Source organism: Marmota marmota, unplaced genomic scaffold (genome assembly GCF_001458135.2).
Source record: "Marmota marmota marmota unplaced genomic scaffold, marMar, whole genome shotgun sequence".
Lineage (NCBI taxonomy): Eukaryota > Metazoa > Chordata > Mammalia > Rodentia > Sciuridae > Marmota > Marmota marmota.
This window is the reverse complement of record NW_026000005.1, coordinates 52,064,757-52,071,845: the sequence shown is the minus strand read 5'-3', so window position 1 is coordinate 52,071,845 and position 7,089 is coordinate 52,064,757.

Sequence of the window (7,089 nt, the reverse complement as noted above, 5' to 3'; positions counted from 1 at the left end):
GGGGGAGAGAGAGCGAGGGAGAGCAGGACAGAGGCCGCACAGGACTCTGAGTCCCTTTTCCAGCGGGAGGAGACCTGGCGTTTGGAAGTAGGCACCTGAAAGGGCGTGTCCAGTGAATAATGAAGACAGAATCTCTGATCACATGACTTCTAGGATGGTTACATCTCAGGGAGAAAATCCACACTGTCACCTAATTGGGTGAAAGGGGGTAGCTCAAGGAGCCAAGGGAATCCCTGAGCAGAAGAGCTGCCCTTGCCCACCCTGCAGGGGGCCGTGACCCCTGAGTTCCCTGGTCACCAAGCAGCCCCTGGGGTCTCCTCAGACCCCAGGTGTGTCCTCGGCAGGGCTCTTTGGTGTGCTGCCTGCTTCCCGCTCTGTGGGGGGGTGCGGGGGTGTCTGCGGAGCTGCCTCCGGGGCCAGGCGTCCAGCCGCTGTGTCCTGGGAGGCCCTCCGCCCTCCCAGCCTGGGTGTCCAGGCCTGTGGAAGCCCACACCTGGGAAGGGCTCTTCTGCCTGTGTGGAAGCTGGGCCAGGGCATCCTCTTGAGTCCTGCTCCTCGTCCCAGGCTGCCCAGGCCTCTGGCCAGAGCGCGTCCAGGCGGTCACGCGGCCCCTGCGGGCCCCTCTGTGGAGTCGCTGATGCGAATGTCAGGGCTGTTCTCCCTTCTCCAAGGCAGACTTGTTCACTGTGAGTGGCTCTGGCCCTGAAGCAAGCAGCTCCCCAGCTGGCCGGGGGGGTCCGGTCCAGGCTCCTGTCCTGGTGTGATGGTGGAAGTGCCCTCGCGGTCAGCGGGCCTGGTCTGCACCAGCCCCTGGGCCCTGCTCACAGGCGGTCTGCGCTGCAGGGTCCTTGTCAAGCCGTGTGAGGCGCTTGGTCCTTTTGAGCACTGTGCCATGGGGACAGTGTAGGCCACTGGGGGGGGGACCCTAAGGCCACATGGAGTTGTCTTCTAAGAGATCATTGGAAGGGCAGGTCCTTTCTGGAGGACTCAGAAACTTTCCCCTGTCCCCTCCAGCCCTGGGGCTCGCCTGGGCTCTGCAGGACCCCTCCCTTTTCCTTCAGCTCCGACACCCCTCCTGTCCTCTCACCATGTGGCAGAGCCGTTGTGTGGTGGCCGGGCAGCTGCTCCTGGATGCGCGAGTCGGTCTGAGGCTCCATCCTCCTGCACCAAGGCTCTGGTGCCCGCTGGGGCCAAGGGTGCAGAGATGGGATGGGGATGGGGGGTCTTGCCTGGAGGCTAAGAGGCGGGGGGCTCTGGAGAAGGAGAGGCTGGGGACCTCACCTGAGCTCAGGGTGGCTTCCAGGACAAGGAGTCATGGACCGTGCAGGAAGTGGCCAGGTGGGAAAGCGGGGAGGCCAGCTAAGCCGTAGGGCCAGCCTGAGCATGGCCAAGTCCTAGTCGGGGTGTGCCAGGTGCAGCTGCGTGGGAGTGAGGCGGAGGCCAGCTGCAGAGGTCAGGCCTGATGTGAGCGGGTTAGGCCGACACAACCATGGAGCCACGGGCCTCTGGCACAGAGCTCCGACTTCCTGGCCCCATGCCACCAAGGAAGGTCTTCTCCAGAGCCACAAATGACCCTCCAAAAGTGCTAGACATGGGTGGCAGGTACCGGGAAGGCAGCCACAGGTGCAGCCTGGGGCTGTTGACACGCTAGGGGAGGAGGCACGAGGGTCCCGGCGGCCCTGAGGAGCGCCCGCCGAGTGGACCCCTGAGGTGTGAGTGTGAGGAGAGGCCAGGCCCCAGGAGGAGGCCACGGCTGTTTCCCCAGCACTTGCAGGGAGGTGGCCACTGTCACTTGTGTGTGGCAGAGACTTGGGAGGGCGGCAGGCAGGGTGGGCTCCACCGTGGAGCAGAGGATGCCCGGTGCCCTGGGGGCCTCGGGGAGCAGCAGGCGGTCTCTGGAAGCCGGGCCTCCCATGCGAGGGGAGGGGAGTGTTTTCTTTCCCTGGTTGCCTCCAAGTTGGGAGTGGGGACAGAAGTCAGGGCGGCTGGCAGGTATTAATGTGCCTCGGGCCAGTTGTTGCAGAAGTCATCATTTTTCTTCCCGGGCTGTCTGTGGGGATCGCAATCTGACTGGCGAGTCGGGCTGCGCGGGGCCTCCCAGGCTGGCTGCAGCAGTGGGGGTCAGAGCTCTGTGTGCAGCCTGCACTGGCCAGCGTCCACTGGTGTTTTCAGCCTCTGAAGTAAAGTGGGGGCGCGTTGGGACTGAAGGAACCCCTCCCAGAGCAGCCCCCGGGTTCCGGCACCTGAGGCTGGAGGACCCGCTGGAGAGCAGCGGGTGGGGGCTGGTTAGTGGCCGGATGGAGACTTCCTGTGCCCTGTGTCCCAGGTGGCCACATACCAGGGAGGCTCGGGGAGTGTGCAGACACACAGGGGCCGTGTCCAAGGAGAGGCATCTGGCCAAGCCCTTCTGGGGCCCTGGGCTCCATGAGAACTGTTTTATGGGGACGAATGGTATGTAGTGGATTGAGAAATGGCCATAGCTAGAAAAACAAGCAGGAAACTTCCAGAGAACAAATACGGCAGAGGGAAGTGCCCGATCCAAGGAGGACAAGTGCTGAGCTTGTGGGAAACCGTGGATCAATGTTTGAACAAACCAGCCAGAGGAGGGAGGCTGGGCGGGCCCTGGTGCCAGCGCGGGGGGCGGCCGAATGGCGGGTCTCAAGGCATTTCAAGTGAAGCTATCCTTTGATTAATTTCTCTGGACTTCACCAGAGTTACACCAGCAACTCCCCGGACACTCATCAGGGGAAGAGGCGGACAGTGACTCATGCTGCAGTGCGCCCAGCTGAGGAGCCTCCCAGCCTCCTGCGGTGGGAATCGCCTCTGATCGGGCAGCTCTAGCCGGAGGTCAGGCGGATGATGGGCAGGGCTCCGAGCCGTGCGCACACACACACTCACCACATGCACACTCGTGCACAGGGTCGGAGTGGGTGTTCCCAAGAAGAGCTGGCAGGGACATCTGGCAGCCCATCTCCTCACGAGATGGCCCTCAGGCCCTCGGGGACTTAGATTCTCAGGAAAACTGCGGGCTCTTGTGCTGCGGGAGCTGCCGGGCACCCAACTCAGCCACCACCCAAGTTGAAGTCACTCATCCAACTGGACTCAAATGTGCAGGGCCATTGTGGCTAAATGGGGCTGTGCTCCACCTTTGCTTTTTGGAGGAGGACAGAGGGTCGTGGGCTGCTGTCACATGCTGGAAAAGTGGAGGAGGGAGACGCCGTGAGCATCCTGACCTGGATGCAGAGCAAGCACGAGGATGTACCTCTTCTCCTCCCATGACCAGGAGGGACAGTCCGTCCTGGTGTGCTGGACTCCAGGACTGCCCAGGTGACTGCCATGTGCAGGACCACCAAGGACCCACAGCTTGGGGCTTCTTTGAGAGTCACAGTTCTAGGTTCTGAGTCAGGAGACAGCAGGTTTCTTTCATTGTTGCATTGTGTGGTTGGGGACAGGCACTGTGTAGTCAGGGACAGGCACTGTGTGGTTGGGGACAGGCACTGTGGCTGAGCTCTGTGGATGGATTTGCTGGTGTGCACAGGAGTTCCCAGCCCTCCCACTGGGTGACATCAAACACCACACAGCACAGGCAGTCACCTAAGCCGTGTCCTTGTGGAAGGGTGTGCGCACAGGTAAGAACTGCTTTCTGCTTAGGCAGAACAAACGTCCTCCTCCAAGCCAGCCAAGGGCTCAGTGACGGCGGAAGCTCTCCAAGCTGGGGAGGGTGCACCTGCGCGGCCGGGCTCTTCCCCAGGACGGGCAGCTCAGGATCGCTCCGTGAAACAGGGTCTTGCCACACACACCCATCGACTCAGCACTTGGCTGGCACACACTGTGTGTCTGCACCTCCCTGGGGACTGGAGGGCCAGCAGGGAGCCCTGCAGACCTTGTCCAGACCTTGACCAGACCGTTGCAGGGCTTGAGTGACAATCGGCAGAGACGGACAAACAAAAAGAGAAAGGAACTCCAACGTCAGCCCGTCCTGGGGTCTCATGGAGGACCAGGCTGAAGAAGCTCAAGACACTGACACACTCAGGGGCCTGCACTGGGTTCCCAACAGGGAAGGAACAAGGTTTCCAAGGCTTTCCAAAGCCTGAGACCTCTCATTGCCCACTCAGAGGGAGGCCAGGAGCTGCGTCTGCAGGTCACAGCCCTTCCGGTGCCACTGGACCCTGGGCACCCTCGTCTGTTACTGTCCTTCCTGATCACAGCGTGCCCATCGCCTCTCTCATGCCCGTGAGCATCCTCTTTACATAATTAGATTTGTAAGTGTTTTTGCTTGCTTTAAATTAAAACTCTGATTCCGAGGTAACTGTGGATTCAAATGCAGTTGTAAGAAATAACGCGCCCTTTGCCCGCGTCCCCCCAGTGCCATATCTTAGGAAGCTGAAGCTGGAATCACAGCCGGAGCTGAGCTTGTGCAGCCCCCAGCAGCTCGGCAGACCCACCCTGAAGGGCACCCTGCCGTAGCCAGGCCTGCTTCCCTCCCCACTGAGCCTCCTCTGTTGTTTCTGGACTGTTCGTTTAGAGATGATGATAGGCAAACAGAACCTCGCAGCCTGCAGTCTCTTGGAACTGGAGATCTGCACGCACCAGTGCGCACTCCAAAGCTCCTTTTCCTCGAGGAGGTGGCATCCTCTGGACACAGGCAGTTGGTTCCACTCTCCACCCTGTAATCCAAATCTCGGTCCTTTCCCACTTTTGGCTTGATGATTGCAGCTGCTGTGAGGCAGGAGAGACGGATTTTCTCTGGAACGCTGGGTTTTCTCCTCTCCAGGATGCATGCGCACAGGGGGATGGCAGGTGGTGGAGTAGCTCAGAGCCGCACAGACCCAGAAACGTGCAGATGACAAGGTCCTCCTCACGCCATCCCGGGGACTCGTCCTGCTGGTAGCAATACTCTGACGAGTGAGGGCACAGCTCAGCTGTGTTTAAACTTTTCCCTGGTGGCTGATGAGGCTGGCATGGCTCCATACACTCAACGGCACTCTGTAGACTTTCCCCTGTAAGATGGTCACTCACCTTTGGTCCTTTTCTATTTGAATTGTCTGATTCTTTTATACTGTTGAGTATGGAACGTTCTTTACATATATTCTAAACCCGAGTCTTTTGTCAGACGTGTGGTTTGCAGATATTTTCTCCCAGTCTGTAGTTTGTTTTTTCAACCTCTTAACATGGTTTACAGAGCAAAAGTTTTTAAGTCCCAACGAAGTCCAATTAGCAATTTTTCCTTTGATACAGCACCTCGTTAGTGTCAAGACTAAGACCTCTGCCCAGCTCTAAAGCTAAAGATTGTCCTTTTCCCCTCTAAAAACTGTAGATCTAAGCTTTCCACCTAAGTCCGTGGTCCATTTGGAGCAGCTGTTTGTGAGGAGGGGACACGGGTGGTGGCCCAGGTCTGCCTCCTGAGGTCCACCTGTGCCACTTGACGGAAAGGCAGCTTTTCCTCCTTGAAGTGGGTTCACACCTTGGTGAAAAGTCAGCTGGGCATGGTTTGTGGGAGTCTGCGTTTGTTCTCTGTCCTGTCCCACTGGTCTGTGGGGCTGCCCCTGGCCAGGATCGCACAGTTTTGATTGCTTCTGTCACACAGCAAGTCTTGCAACTGGCTGTACCCGTCTCTTCCACTTTACCCTTCTTTTGTAAATTGTTTTAGCTATTGGTAGCTTTGCTTTTCCATATGAATTTTAGGATAACATTGTCTATAATTAGAAGAAAATCTTGCTGGGGTTTTTATTGGAATTGTCTTAAACCTGTATATTTATTGAGGAAGAACTGACAGTTTTACTCTGTTGAGCTTTTTCAATCCATGAACATGGTGTGTCCCTCGTTGATTTGGATCTCCTTTGATCACGTTCCTCTACAGTGTGATTTCTAGTATGTAACTCCTGTATATGTTTTGTTAGATTTAAACCTAGTAATTTCAATTTTTTGAGAAATTATAAATTGTACTGCATTTAAAAAAAAATATTTTTAGTTGTTGATGGACCTTTATTTTATTTATTTGTATGTGGTGCTGAGAATCGAACCCAGTGCCTCACACATGCGCGGCAAGTGTGCTACCACCGAGCCACAGCCCCAGTCCTAGTATTGCATTTTTAATTTTAGTGCCATGAGTTCATTGCGAGTACATAGAAATACACTTGATTTTTGTATTTATCTTGTATCTGGGAAAGCTGCTAAATTCATTGTTCTAGAAAATTTTTATAGAATCCTTTGGATTTTCATTGTCTACAACCATTTCCTCTGCAAACAGAAACATCTTATTTTTCCTTGCCAGTGTATATATGCATTTTATTTATTTCCTTTTCTTGACTTACTACACTGGCTGAGACTTCCAGCAATATAAGAAGTAGAAGTAGAGAGAGTGGAAATCTTGCCTCATTCCCAGCCCTGAGTAGGAAGCGTCCTCTATTAAAATCAAGTACAAAAATGGATGCGGGTTTTGTTCATCGCTTTTTATCAAGTTGAGGAACTCTTCATATTTTCTGTTTTAGTCAACTTTTAGCCACTGTGACTAAAAGACCTGACCAGCACCACGGTAGAGGAGGAGAAGTTTATTTGGAGGCTCACAGTTTCGGAGGTCTCAGTCCGTAGATAGAGGCTCCATTCCTGGGGACTGAGGTGAGGCAGGACTCCATGGTGAAGAGTGTGGGGAGGGAGCAGCCCACACAACGATCAGGAAGGAGAGAGAGGCCTCCACTTGCCAGGTACAAATTTATGCCCCTAAGCCAGCCCTTCAATGCCCGCCTCTCGGTCCACACCCTTCCTGCCCTCTCCCTTGTGAGCTTGTCTCCCTTGTGAGCTTTGGGTGGACACCTTACGTCCAAACCATCATATTTTCCAAGGGTTTTGTTTTTATTATGAATGAGTATTGAGTATTCTCCAGTGTTCCCTGTGCGTCATTTCAGAGGTCAATTGATTTTCAGCTTTAGCCTTTTAATATAGAGGCTTATAGTGATTAAATTTAAATCTCAAGACAGAATTGCATCCTGGAATAGATTTTACTTGGATATGGGGTATAATTCTCTTTCACATATAAGTGAATATTATTTGCCAATATTTTATTAAGGATTTTTTTCATCTACATACATT